The sequence below is a fragment of the Leptonychotes weddellii genome, chromosome 10 (genome assembly GCF_054177405.1).
Source record: "Leptonychotes weddellii isolate Sample4059 chromosome 10, ASM5417740v2, whole genome shotgun sequence".
NCBI lineage: Eukaryota > Metazoa > Chordata > Mammalia > Carnivora > Phocidae > Leptonychotes > Leptonychotes weddellii.
The window spans coordinates 45,290,506-45,305,551 of NC_138378.1; the positions used below are offsets into that span (position 1 = coordinate 45,290,506).

The 15,046-nt window shown below is 38.2% G+C and overlaps 1 pseudogene; it reads left to right on the forward strand.

The window, feature by feature from the left end:
- Window positions 1-2,918: 2,918 nt before the first annotated feature.
- Window positions 2,919-7,029, forward strand: LOC115938473 (transcription factor IIIA pseudogene; annotated as a pseudogene).
- The last annotated feature ends 8,017 nt before the right edge of the window (window positions 7,030-15,046 follow it).

A 15,046-nucleotide genomic window follows, 5' to 3' on the forward strand; every position in this document is an offset into this window, starting at 1 on the left:
ATTTTAAAAAAGGAATTGATAAGATAAGATGTTGGTTGAAAAAAGAATGAAAAAATTTAAAAAAGAGAGAATGTGATCAGGCAGGGGACTAGGTCAATGTCATACACTAGATTTAGGGTATATTTTGGTCTGTTAGAAGAAACTGTATTCCAAAATTTTAAAGAAAAAAAATCTTATACATATACAGAAAAGTAAAGGGATACAATATAACTGTAAAAATGTAAATTAAAAAGATTTTAAAAAATGAATTGGTAAGATATTGGTTGGAAAAAGGAAGAAGAAAAATTCAACTAAAAAATAGAAAAGAAAAAATGGAAATTAAAAAAATTAACTTTGAAAGACTAAAGGATCAGGAGGAAAAAAGCCATGAATTTTATGTGCTGTATTCCCCTAGCTCTGGGGTTTTGCCATTCTCATTGATTGGTAAACTTGGTCTTGGCTGGATATTCTTGCTGATTTTCTTGGGGAGGGACCTGTTGCAGTGAGTCTCAAATGTCTTTGCCTGAGGCGGAATTGCACTGCCCTTGCCAGGGGTCAGGGTAAGTAATCTGCTGGGGTTTGCTCTCAGTAGCTTTGGTTCCCTGAAATCTTTCCATACAGCTTTGGAGGAGGAGAATGAAAATGGTGGCCTCCCAATCTCTGGTCCTGGAGGAGCCGAGAGCTCAGGGCCCCACTCCTCAGTGAGCCCTCATGGAAGAGCAGGCAATCACTCCTGTCTCCCTGGTCTCTGGCTGCACTCTGTGCTCACCTGGCCTGTGACCAACTGAGCCAATTCCTCATCTATCACTCTGGGGCCAAAAAGAAATAATACTCCCAGTTTACTGTGGGGAGAAATGTAATATTACAATGAAGAGGCCCAAATTTAATCCACCAGACATAAAGACCTACTCCTTAACCATGAAACTCCCCACTACTCTACACTTTCTAATACCAAGTGTAGAATGGTATTACAAAGCAAGATATGGTCCTTGGGTGTGCTCCTTGTTTCTGAAACATCATTGTTTCTACTTCTCTCAGATAAGAGTTTGGAAATATGTGTGAATACTAAACATGTTTACACACATACCTGTGGCGGGCTCCCACACTGCTCCTCCTGGGGGAAGAAGGGGATTCTACTTGGATTTGCTACTTGTTGGGTCCCTACTCAAAGAGCAGTGGCCTGACTGTGCCGTGGATCACAGTTTATGGCAACCCTGAGCTGAGAGCCCACTCCTCAGCTCCATCTTTGCAACCAGCTTCCCTGCTCCAATACCTGGGAGCTCTGCCACACTCAGGCATCCCCGTTCTTTCTGTGACCCTGAGGGTCCTGAGACCACACTGTCCCAGCAAGTGTTCCACCCCCCACTTAGCCACTGGAGCCCTGTCCATCAGCAGAACAGACTTCTTAAAGTTCTGATTTTGTGCTCCGTTGCTCTATCACTTGCCGGTAGCCGGCTGACAGAAGCTTCCTCCTGCCGCAGTCTAGCTTCCCATTTATTGCCTTGGATTCACTTCTCCACACATCCTACCTTCCAGAAAGTGGTTGCTTTTTTGTTCGTAGAATTGCTGCTATTTTTTTCTTCGATCTCCTGTTGAGTTTTTAGGTGTTCTGAATGGTTTGATAACTCTCTAGCTGAATTCCTGGGACCAGACGAAATTTAGATCTCCTACTCCTCCACCATCTTGCTCCTCCCCTGTGTGTGTGTGTTTTAACATTTCTTTACCTTCTACCACTGCAAGATGGTCCAAACTCATTTTATATATTCTCTGCCCCAGTTGTAGAATAAGCCAGTTTACCAGGGAATTCTAGTTCCTTTTATGTAGAATGGTATTACAGAGCAAGATATGGTCCTTGGGTGTGCTCCTTGTTTCTGAAACATCATTGTGTCTACTTCTCTCAGATAAGAGTTTGGAAATATGTATGAATACTAAACATGTTTACACACATATCTATAAATATTCTACATATATTCATCCCTATCTATCATCTATCCATCTATCCTTCTATCATCTATCATTCATCTATCATTTATCTATATCCATCTATATGTAAGTATGTATGTATGTATCTATCAATCATCTACTTATATCCATCTGTATCTCTATTAAAACATGAGTTCATAGTGTTTCTCTAACTCAAATCCAGAGCCAGTTGGATCGTTCTAGTCATTATTATCTCTTTTTTGTAACTCCCCACTAGAACAATGATAAACCTGGTTTCCATCATCTTTCATCTACTTACTTAATTCAATCAGCATAGTTGTGCAGTGGTTTCAGAATTTCAACATCACACTTTAATGTTAAAACAAAATCATGTTAGCCAAAGCCATTTTTGAACTCTGTATATTTTTCTATAGCAAAATAAAGGACTCTGTACTAAGGACTCATAAGAAATATTTTATGCATTTAAGGAAGTTGCAATCCAGTTAAGATGACTAATTGAGAGTGAACATAAGTTTTTGCCTCTAATTCATGGAAATTATTATTAGCATTTGCTACTTAAAAGTGGAGAGGTAATTAGAGGAAAAGAGATAAGCCAATTCCTCATCTATCATTCTGGGGCCAAAAAGAAATAATACTCCCAGTTTACTGTTGGGAGAAATGTAATAATACAATGAAGAGGCCCAAATTTAATCCACCAGACATAAAGACCTACTCCTTAACCATGAAAGAGTTCTTTTGTTCCCAGCATCTTGATTTCATCTAGGATATATTTACTATCTACCAGGGACATTTATGTTTTGAATTACAGAATCCGAGGTTTTTAGAGGACAAACATTTTAAAACCTGGAAACTATAGTTATATCTCAAATCTCTTTGCTTATTTTTTCCTGATGACTGGTAGTGATTTAATTTTGGTATTTTAAAGATTAAAAACTCTGTAAGCATTAACGCCTCACTTAATTCAATTTCACAGAAAGTCTGTGAATGTGAATCTAATGGGCCATTTGGTGAGTCTTCTCTAGTTTCTAACAGTAAGAGACATTAATCATTCCTTAGTCACACAGAATCATCTGTATTGTGCATCATGTTCTTCATATTGTAATTGATGTTTGGAATCTGTTTGCTCTGTTCATGTTGAATGTAAATACCTTCTGTTAGTAAATGTTTTTGACATTAAGCACTGCTGCTCAGTAAGGAAGAAAATGAAAATGAACATTATCGTTGCCACTAGTCAATCAATGATTCAAAAACTCAATAGGTGTGGAAGTTGAGAAGATACTCGATATAAAAATTAGTAGGAATTACTGCTGAAATCATTTGTTACTGACTTCTTTAAGGAAACAAATAGAAGATTTTCAAATTTCATTAAAGATAGATATTCTACCTATATTTCTAATGCAAAATAGTTTTAGAGATATTCTGCGCTATTTTTTTTTTAAAGATTTTTTTTTAAAGATTTTATTTATTTATTTGAGAGAGAGAATGAGATAGAGAGCATGAGAGGGGGGAGGGTCAGAGAGAGAGGCAGACTCCCTGCTGAGCAGGGAGCCCGACGTGGGACTCGATCCCGGGACTCCAGGATCATGACCTGAGCCGAAGGCAGTCGCTTAACCAACTGAGCCACCCAGGTGCCCGAGATATTCTGTGCTATTAGAAGGAAATTTATTCTGCATGCAAAGACTTTAACCCAAACAGTAATAAAGCAATTTGACCTAGAATTTCCATTTTGGATACTTTTATGTTTCTATTCAGATTAAATTTTATTAACTGTAATAAGTCTGTAATTAATTGCTTTTAGATGGTTACATAAGCAGATCCAATTATATGTTTCTGATAATTTTAGTTATAGATGACTTAGACACATGTGTGCGCTCTTGCTGAACATGGTAAAATAATCCATTTATTCTTTCAACAAATATATATTGATCACCTACCATGTGCCAGGGTTATGTGCATAATATCTTTTTAATTTTTTTTGTATTTGCCATAAAAGTTGAATAATAAAAGTAAAACTTTATTTAAAGATGCCTGTAATTATGCAACGTGACCCTCTGGTAATAAGTATTTCTTCAAATAGTGCTGGCATTGTGAATAAGCAAAACAAAACACATATTATCATTTGTCTTTTTTCTTTGCTGAACCAGAGCAACACAGACTATAGAATGTCACATTAGCTGTGCACTCCTACTGATTGGCCTAATACTTGTAACTTCACTCTTATTTTTTAATCACATGGAGGGTCCTCTGGGAGCAGAAGGCATGGCAGAGTTGGCAGTGCACAACGGCTTCTGGTACTTGGCTCCGCACAAGGCTGGGCACGAGGGTGGTGGAGAGGGTGGGCCCCATGGCCCTGGAGCAGGGCCTGTGTTGTTGGTGACATCCCTGAACATTGCCGCTACTGCCTCCCCCCATGAGCAGACCCCTGCCACCCTAGGTGCTCAATAGGAGGTTCATCTGCTCCTCCCCTGACTGCAACACCAATCACAGTAAGGCCTGGAAGCTAGAGGTGCACCTGCACAAGCACACTGGGAGACACCCTTTGTGTATGACCACCAAAGATGTGGCAAAGGGACTTCATCAGGGACTGCCGTCTGAGCCACCATGTCCTGATTCACAGGGACAGGGAAAGCCATTTGCACAGCTAGTGGCTGTGACCACAAAATCAAACCTGAAGAAGCATTTTGAATGCAGACATGAAAATCAGCAAAAAAAGGTATCTATGCACTTTTGAAGGTTGTAAGAAGGCCTTTAAGAAACAGCAGCAGCTGAGAATCCATCAGTGCCAACATTCCAGTGCCAGAACCACACACAAGTGTGCCCATGAAGGACATGGGAAATGCTTCACCTCACCCAGCAGGCTGAAACTACAAGGGAAGGTCCACAGATGGATGTGTCAAACAGAATATTCCTTTGTGGCAAAAACGTGGACAGAGCTTTTACAACATGCAAAAGAAACCCATAAAGAGGACATAAAATGCCAAGTATGCCAGAAAACATTTAAACACAAAGATTACCTGGACCCACAACTATATGGTCAATTAATCTTCGACAAAGCAGGGAAGAATGTCCAATGGAGAAAAGGCAGTCTCTTCAACAAATGGTGCTGGGAAAACTGCACAGCAACATGCAGAAGAATGAAACTGGACCACTCTCTTACACCACACACAAAAATAAATTCAAAATGGATGAAAGACCTAAATGTGAGATAGGAAACCATCAAGATCCTTGAGGAGAACACAAGCAGCAACCTCTGTGACCTTCGCTGTAGCAACTTCTCGCTAGACACATCTCCAGAGGCAAAGGAAACAAAGGAAAAATGAACTGTTGGAACTTCATCAAAATAAAAAGCTTCTGTGCAGCAAAGGAAACAATCAACAAAACTGAAAGGCAACCTACAGAAGGGGAGAAGATATTTGCAAATTACATATCTGATAAAGGGTTAATATACAAAACCTATAAAGAACTTAATCAAACTCAACGCCCAAAAAAACAAATAATGCAGTTAAGAAATGGGCAGAAGACATGAACTGACATTTTTCCAATGAAGACATCTGGATGGCTAACAGACACGTGAAAAGATGTTCAACATCACTCATCATAGGGAAATACAAATCAAAACTACAATGAGATACCACATCACACCTGTTGGAATGGCTAAAATGAACAACTCAGGAAACAACAATTTTTGGCAAGGATGTGGAGAAAGGGGAACACTCTCTTATTGTTGATGGGAATGCAAACTGGTGCAGCCAGTCTGTAAAACAGTGTGGAGGTTCCTCAAAAAGTTAAAAATAAAACTACCTTACAACCTAGCAATTGCACTACTAGGTCTTTAACCAAAAGATAAAAAAATAATGATTTGAAGGGGCCCATGCCCTCTGATGTTTATAGCATTATCAACAATAGCCAAATTATCGGGACGCCTGGGTGGCTCAGATGCTTAAGCATCTGCCTTCCACTCAGGTCATGATCCCAGGGTCCTGGGATTGAGCCCTACATTGGGCTCTGTGCTAAGCAGGGAGCCTGCTTCTCCCTCTCCCTCTGCCTGCCTGTCTGCCTACTTGTGATCTCTCTCTCTCTCTTTCTGTCAAATGAATAAAATCTTTAAAAAAAAAACAATAGCCAAATTATCAACAATAGCCAAATGTGTCTATCAAATGATAAATGGATAAAGAAGATGCGACACACACACTCACACACACACACATTTGTGTGTGTGTGTGAGTGTGTGTGTAATGGAATATTACTCAGTCATCAAAAGAATGAAATCTTGCCATTTGCGACAACATGGATGGAACTAGAGTGCATTATGCTAAGCAAAATAAGTCAGTCAGAGAAAGACAAATACCATATGATTTCACTCAGATGTGGAATTTAAGAAACAAAACAGATGAACATAGAAGAAGGAAGAAAAAAAGAGAGGGAAGCAAACCTTAAGACACTCTTAACAATAGAGAACAAACTGAGGGTTGATGGGGGGAGGTAGGTGGGGGATGGGCTAGATGGGTGATGGGGATTAAGGAGGACACTTGTGATGAGCACTGGGTTTTGTATGTAAGTGATGAATCACTGATATTCTACTCCTGAAACCAATATTACACTATATGTTAACTAACTAGAATTTAAATAAAAATTTGAAAAAAAAGAAATAAACACAAAGATTACCTTAGCAACATATGAAAACTCACGCCCCAGAAAAGGATGTTTGCCAGTGTCCAAGAGAAGGCTGTGGTGGAAACTGCACAGCTGTGTTGAACCTCCAGAGCCACATTCTCTCTTTTCACAAGGAAAGGCTCCCATTTACATGTGAACATGCCGGCTGTGGCAAAACACGTGCAATGGGACAAAGTCTCACTAGGCATGCTGTTGTGTGTGACTCTGACGAGAAGAAAATGAAGTTGAAGTAAAACCATCTCATGAAGAATGGAGTTTGGCCCCTGGTCTCAGTGGATATATTCCTCCTACAGGAAACAAAAACAAGGCTTATCTGCACCTAAAGATGAACAGTCAGTGAACTGTACCGAGGACAAGGTGCCCCCGACAGTTGCAATACTTACTCTCAACTCAACATCAAATTGCCCGACTCAAAGGACTATAGACCAGTAGTAATTCCTGGCAAGAATTATAGAGTGCACCTAGACAAAAAGAAAATATCTTTCAAAGAAAAATAAAACAATTCATCTGTCATTACTTGAACACCAGTCAAATCTATGAATGGATTTATAATATTGTCTGAGAAAGTAAAAAAAAATAAAAAATAAACATCTATAATTTCAGGCAGGTGTCATCATCACTAACTTTCAACAATTTCATTGTATACCCTGGGGGTTCATGAAATGATGGTGTCTGTTTCTTAATCCATCCACCAGAAAAGGCCCACCAGAGGGACATCAATTCATAAGTCACAATGGCAGTGGCTTTAGCTGATACCCTTACAATATAAAGCCATAAGTGATTGCCCTGTTGAGAGTTTGATAATCCTCGAGGTGCCTATAGGGTGGTTGATGCACTATTAAAGGTGAGGCTAGAGACTCTCCTTTATGGAGAAACAGAGTGAAGCTAAAGAAAAATCCTATGGCTTGATTTGTAAACTAGCTGTAAGGTAACAAGAGTGGAAATTTAATAAATTCTTAGGAAAGGCATCAGAAATATGGCTTCCCCACAGCACAGCTGTATCCCTGTTTCTTTTTTTTTTTCCTCTTAAAACTTTTCCTGTTTGAAAATGATTAAAGCAAAAACAGTTGTCATAATTGAGGAGCATGTGAGAAAAACACACATTTAATCTGATGTCCTTAATGCCTCTGGAAAGAAAAGAATGTTTGATACTTTTTACTGCTGACAGTCTTTTTGTCTTTAGAACACAGATCACATTAATAATTTTTAAAATAATATGACTAAAATGTCATTTCTCATGTCTGAAATTGGCAAGTATTAAAAATCTTGTAAAGAATTCCTAATTTATTGTGTAAAATCTTTTCCCCACACAGCCTCTAACCACACTTGGAAATGATTTCTTTGTACTTCTCTTCAAGCAAATGATCTTGCAAGTAATTTTCCTTTATACTCAGTCTCATGTATGAATTATCTGCATTTCATAGCAACATTAATTAAGATATTATTAGATTTCTGGGTGATGAGCTAAAAGTACCACCTGAATAAAATGTCATATTAAAGGTTGAGTGATTAACCACTACTCAAAGACAGGACTCCTTAATACACTTATTCTTTCTTCCCTGAGGAATATTACAGAACTCCTGTAGGCTCACCATCTTCTTGAATATCCATGTTTTCCATTTTATCTTCATTACTACTAGCTTGGACGATGGATTAATTGTCCAAGTGCTATGGGCCAGCACAAGTACTGAGCCTGCAGACTATTGTTCTATGTTCTGCATGCCCAGGAAAAAAGTAGAGAAGGAATGAGAAAAAAGAATTGACTACTTAAGAGCTTTATATTCATTAATCCTTTTAGTCTTCCTGAAGCAATATGAGGTAGTATCATTATTCCCCTTCTGTAGATGAGGCCACCAAGGCTCTCTTGAGAGTAAATTATTTGCCTGAAGTCACACAATTGGTAAGTGAGTGTTGGAACCAGATTCAGTTGTGATTCTCCCTGACTCCAAAATCCATGCTCTGTCCCTCTGTCCCTATAGTGACTTTGAATACACAGAATGGAGCATTTCCTCTTTCTTCCTTGGGTTCCTCCTCACTCAGTAGGATAAGTTCTAAGATACATGGCACCTGAGCTACCACTCTAGCTCTCTGACCACTCAATGGATATCATATTCAGGCCTTTGCCCCCACCACAGGGATGGAAACTTCTATTTAGCCTCACAGGGAATGTCACATTCAAATTCACCTGAGATAAGCATATCTTGTAGAATATACTCATATTGGGGACATTATAGGTCAATATTTAATAAATAATAAATATAAGTACAATAAAAAGAATTAGTAACAGAGTTCAATAGATGTCCATTTGTTGAAGTTTGAGAATAAGAAGGGAAGTGAAGACTTATGCCAGTTTTTCTCAAATTGATTTGTAATATGAGAAAAATAAAACAGTCCTGTGGCCATGTAAGTTTAGGAATGCTGGTCTCAAAAAGTCTGAATAAGTTTCTTTAGAGGAAAGGTATCTGAGAGCCTTTGATATGCTAATGTAATTATGAGAAGGTCTTCCTTAAATATATTTGACTATCTAACATTATGTTTTAGGTTTCTTTGAGGATATTTTAAGGAACTGGTGCTCCCTAACCACTCTTTAGGAAACACTGGTTTATGCTAACAAAAAGAGAAACTATAAGCTTCTGTCCATCTTTGCCTTTCATACACCTTAATGTAGTTGCTGAAAATTACAACTTCTCCCTACAACCTCTCATTTGATTCCCCTACAATTTATGACCTTGTTCTGAAACTTGCTCTCCATTTTTTAGAAGAAAGAACCTGGTGGGCATCAACGGAAATATTACTTAATGACTCGCAGAAGCCTTCATTTTATTGGAAAGACACCAAATGAAGGCAGTCTGACCTCCTTCATTAGATTCTAAGTGTTGACATCTTCCTCTAGTGACTGCTCTGGGTTATGTGGATTAACTCTAATCCAGACTTACCATAACTGGTGATAAAATATTTTCATTTATTGAATAAGAATTATCAGTTGCATGATGGCATTGAAATCAAGCAATTGAGGAAACCACAAATCCTTTCTTCAGCAACAACTTACTATCTTCCCAATAGACCTCTGTGACAATGTATGGAAGCAGTTTTTCTACAGATAAGAATAGAATCTATAGAAAAAAACTGGCTCAAAGCTAGAGACTGTCAGTAACAAACTCCAATACAATCTCTTAATCTTTACCCTTTACCAAAAAGTATACTCATGAGACTGCAGGATTCATCAACATGTTTTGAGATACTGTATATTGTTTAGAAAAGAGAAATTTTCTTTGTTCTTGCAAATGAAAAAAATGCTATAGCATGTTATATCACTACTCTGGTATCTGAATTTATGTAATCTTCCACAATTTCTTGCCCATATAACTTTGTTCACATAACTATCCTACTCAAGACACCCCTTTCCTCCTCCTCTGCCTCTTCCTCCTTCTTCTGCTCATATCCAAATCCTACTTATTTTTAAGGGATTAACAAATGCTAATTTATCCATGGAGTCTTTTCTAATCCCTTTAACCAAAAATAGCTCTCTTTTGAGTTCTCATACTACTTTATCTGACTTTTCTGGTGTCAATTAGGATGTTTTGGTTTTGCGCAACAGAATCTGTCTTTAACTCAGGTCAAAAGAAAAGGTTTGAGGTAGCTCATTCAATCAGTGGAAAAGAAGAGTTGGATTGATCTGGAGAGCTAGGTAGTAAGAACAGAGGGTGAGCCTCTTCAAGATGCTCATTGGAAATACTCAGGCAAATTATTGTCCATCCTTGTGTAGGTTTATTAAAATCCTGAAACCTCTGGACAGAGTATCAGATTGAACTCACTGGGTCAAGCACCTATAGCTTGGGTAGCAGGGGGGAGGGTACCATGATGGATGTGCCTACCAGGAGTAGGAGTCCCACTAAAACAGTGGGCATGGGCTAGTTCTCCTGTGGAAAATAAGGTATTCAGTTAACAAAAGAAAGGGAAGGGAAAGCTGAATTATAGAAAACAGAAGAAAGTCCCTACACTTTCGTTCTCCATTACTTTTGACCTCTAATGACAGATATGTTGATAAGTCTTACCTTCTGCATTTTATTAATTTTTGGATTCTTACCACACAAGCACATAACACACACACACACACACACACACACATTTTTTTCAGTAATTATACGTAAATGTAACTTCTTTTTATAGGACAGAGAAAAATACAAGGACAGAATGTCCTAACAAACCTTTGAGCAACATACATGGTAAATGTTAGATGAGTTCTTCCCCATCCTGTACATTCATATTACTCCATCCTTAGGGTATTTTCTTTTTTTTTTAATTAAATATTTACCTTCATTATATTCATATTTTTTAGTTTTTAGGGTACTTTACTTTCTGTTCTTAAAATATTTCCTTTTTTAGAATTTACTCACAGGTATAAAAGGAGCAGAGAGTTCTTTCCTAGTGGATGTGTCTCCTCTTTCTTATGATATGCATGATGAACAGGAATAAAGCTATGAGTTTGGGACTTGGGAGAAAGGTTTATAACTTTTTGTTTAGATTATGATTTTAGTGACTGAGGCCTTATGCATGAAACTTTTAGTTTATTCATTTGAAGATTTTCATTGTTCAGTGATTAAAAAAGATTTGTAAGCTTCTCCAGTTAGGAATTGAGGACTTTAAGTGGAAAGACAAAGTCCCTGCTGTGAATGAGCTTGCAGTCTGGTGGGGGAGCTCTGAACCAAGTGGTGGGGGCTCTGTTTGGGGCAGGCACCAGTTATTGTGCAAGTAAAAGGTCAAGAACATCAATCAAAGGGTATAGCAAAGAAAGTGTCCTGGAGGTGGAGGTCAATATCAATCTAGTCTTGAAGGTCACAAAAGTTAGTCAGGTACAGAATGGGCTAGAAAATTTCAGGAAGAAGAAGTAGCATGGGCAAAAACATGAGGACATGGAGGGCATGATATATTTAGGGAATTACCTATATTTCAGTTTTTATTTTATTTTATTAACATATAGAACCTAGTGTGTGTCAGACTCTGTCTTAAGAGTTTTAGAAGTTTTAAATCATTTAAGGTCCCTTAATGTATGTTTAGAATTAAGGTTGGTAAATTAACAACCTAAAGGCCAAATCCAGCTCATTATTCAATTTTGTAAATAGAGTTTTATTGGAAACAGTCATGCTCACTTATTTATGTATTATTTGTAGCTGCTTTCACCTTACAATGACAGGGGCGAGAAATTGCCACAGAAGTCGTATAGCCCACAAAGTCTAAGGTATTTACTATCTGACCCTTGACATAAAAAGTGTGCCATCCCCTAGCATAACTGGAGAAGGAACACAAGGCTAGGGAGACGGGGCAAGATTATGGAGGTTGTTAGCTTAAGGAGATTCATTTACAATATAGGAGACCTGCTTGTGAGTGTACCTGCACCCCAAAACAGACATGATTTACAGCGATTTAGTAGAGACTGCTCAAGAAGAACAGTTAATGTTCTTCTGAAACTAGAGCAATTTCTCATGGTCCACACAGTTCTACATGAAGTGGGAAACTTCACAAAAGCTATGTGTTCACATCTACAACTGAGGTTTTGGCTGACTTCTGAGTGGCAAGAAAGCATTTCTGGATTGACAAACTAATTTTATGGTAGATAACATAATGCTTGGACTGTAGGTGTTGTCTTAGCCAAAAGACAAATCTTAAAAATGTTTTTCAGCATCAGTGATATTTAATATTTCATACAAAGATCCTGTTCATACATAGAACCTCATACATAGGCTCTCATTCACAGTTTCTTACTAATCTCTTGACACAGGGCAAATTACATAATCTTTTTGAACCCCACTTTCCTTATCTTACTGCAAGATAATGTTTTGAAGATTCAATGAGATAATAAAGGTAGAGCCCTTAGTATAGAGTTTGGTACACAGTGGGAACTCAATTAGTAATGTTTATTATTATGGAAACCACAAAGCTTGAGAGACCTCTCTACATATCCCTTTAAAGTTGTTTTCTTGCAACCTAGCTTTTTTTTGAAGAAAAGCTTATAGTTGGAAGTCAACAAACTCCACATCATCTAAAAGCTCAACTGAGTAAACAACTCGAAGATTGAAAACATAATAAAAGTGCAAACATAATATTTATTGGATTTCATTTTTCAAAATTAACCTGAGTGTAAGGCAGAAATCATCTTTCTAAGAGGTCTGATTTCGATGAAGTCTGGAAATATTATCAGAGGAAATTGCTTTTGTTTTCAATTTTCCAGACTCAATAAAAATGGTGAAGAATGGGAGTGCATGTGACTGTTTTGATGCAGAGAAAGGCAAGAGGTAATAGAATCAAGGTGCCCCGAAATGCTCCCCTTAGCCACACGCCTATTTTCTCTAGTCCCAACCAGGAGAGCAAACCCTATGCTGCCTCTGAGTTCCCAGGTCCACCCAGAAAGTGGCACTGTTTCTAGTCTCCAAGCTTGCTCATGTTTTCTGCCTACTAGGCAGGTGTCAAAATACCAGGGATTAGCCCTGGAGACCAAAGCATCAGAATTAAGGGAAGATATGTTAAAGTTTCCACCCTTGATAATTAATAGTCCAGAATGTTAAACTAACAGAGAGGGAAAGACAGCTAGAGGAAGGAGGAAGAGAGTGAGAGAAAGTGGGGTATGTGGTTACAGGCTCCTGGTACTCAAGGTCTTGATTCAATGTTTGAGAAGATTTTCATACTTAATAGTCTGGGAAAATCTTGGGAAAGCTTTCTCCTTCAGGTTATAATCTGCTTCTCGAGAATCCCACAGGCATGGAGTCCAGGAAATGGCTGTGTCATGTCTTTTTAACTGAGAAATGTGAGCTTAAAGGTTGATTCCTCGGAGCTTTACCATAGTACACTCCTCCTCCCCCAACAGTACCTGTGATCTCCTCCTATGAGGTTCAAGGGCAGTCATACACCAGTGATGTTTCTAGGTCTCTGAGCTGAAGTTCTTGCAAGGGTTCCTGTACTTTGCCTGCAGGAAAATCTGTCTGTACCTGCTGGTTGTAAACTGGGGTGACCTGCACAAAACTTTATGGTAAGTCTTCAGATAGCTTTGTAAGCTTATTTGAGGGTGCCATTTGCTGATTCAATTTTCTCTGATAACCGAGGATAAGAGAATGGAGTTCCTATATGATGAGCCAGGTCTTACAAAGCTCTTTTACGTTACTTTCTCTATGACATTTGTAAAGTCTCTCTCTACACAAATAAGAAAATAATCCCATGTGAGACATATGAAGTCTAGAGAAGACAGTTGACTTTTGGCAGGGAAAATCATCTAACCATCCAGAAAATAGACAGAGGTAAGAATATACTGACATCCATTTGAATGGAGCAACTGTATAAAATTCACTGCAAATGTTCAAATAGATTTAGGGCTTTTGTTCTTTCCTACATCCCACCTTTACAATTTTGCCAGGATTATGAATTTGGCAAGTGGAACATGATCAGAAACATCTCAGCAATTCTGAATGAAATTGCCCTGTCAATGCTAGCTTAAGATCACAGCCATGTTTTCTCTCTGCTCTCGAGATAAAATTGAACAATTTTAGCTAATGAATTATGTTAGCCAGCATTATCAGAATGAAGAGAGTGGAATCCTTTCCTTAGGAAAAACAAACAATTAATTTGGAAAGATGTAATCATTAATAACCCTCTATATAAGAACAACTTATAAACAGTGAGACCATCAAAAATTTTCTAGGGCCTTTTGGTTTATATGCTGAATCTTATGACATTGTCTCTAATTGACAAGCATATCAAAATTTATAAACAAATATCAATTTGTACCAGTCTTTCTGCTTAAATAAAGATGTTTCTTCAAGCTTGAGAAGTATGAAATCTTTGAAATTATTTTAATACATCTTATACCACAAATGATGAAGAAGGAATTTCTCTTTAACCTGTTAGGATTTTTTCCCCTTTTATCTTAATTTTGGTAAACAGAGAGTTAACCAAATCTTCAATATCTTGTATAAGTGTGTAACAAATAGAATTTTTTTTCTGTAGCCGAACTTTATTTTTCAAGCCCCCACTCAGCTGCAGTGACAATAATCTTATCAACGGAAGCCCTCTCTCCTCCCCAGGGCTGTGTTAATCTGGTCCTAGCATCACTGGTCCCCACAGGGATTCTGAGATGTTCTCTGTCCATTCTGGTGTTTGGTTTTCAGTCTCATGGTTTCTCATGCTGACAGGCCTGGCTTCTCCAATCATGGTGACTGCCTGGCTTGAGTTTTGGGGAATGTCTGTGACTTCCTTGCCTTCTAATGTGGCAGAAATCTCTGTGAGGTGGCCCTTCAGCCTAGACATATTTGAAACATTACCTCAGAACTTGTTAGAAATGTAAATTCTAGTATTTCCCCTTCCAATGAATAACCTTCTAAGTCAACAACTGATGAAAACAGTCAGCAGACCGAAAAGTCTCTGAGGCCCCACTCTCCAAGGCTCTGCCCAGGATCTAGTG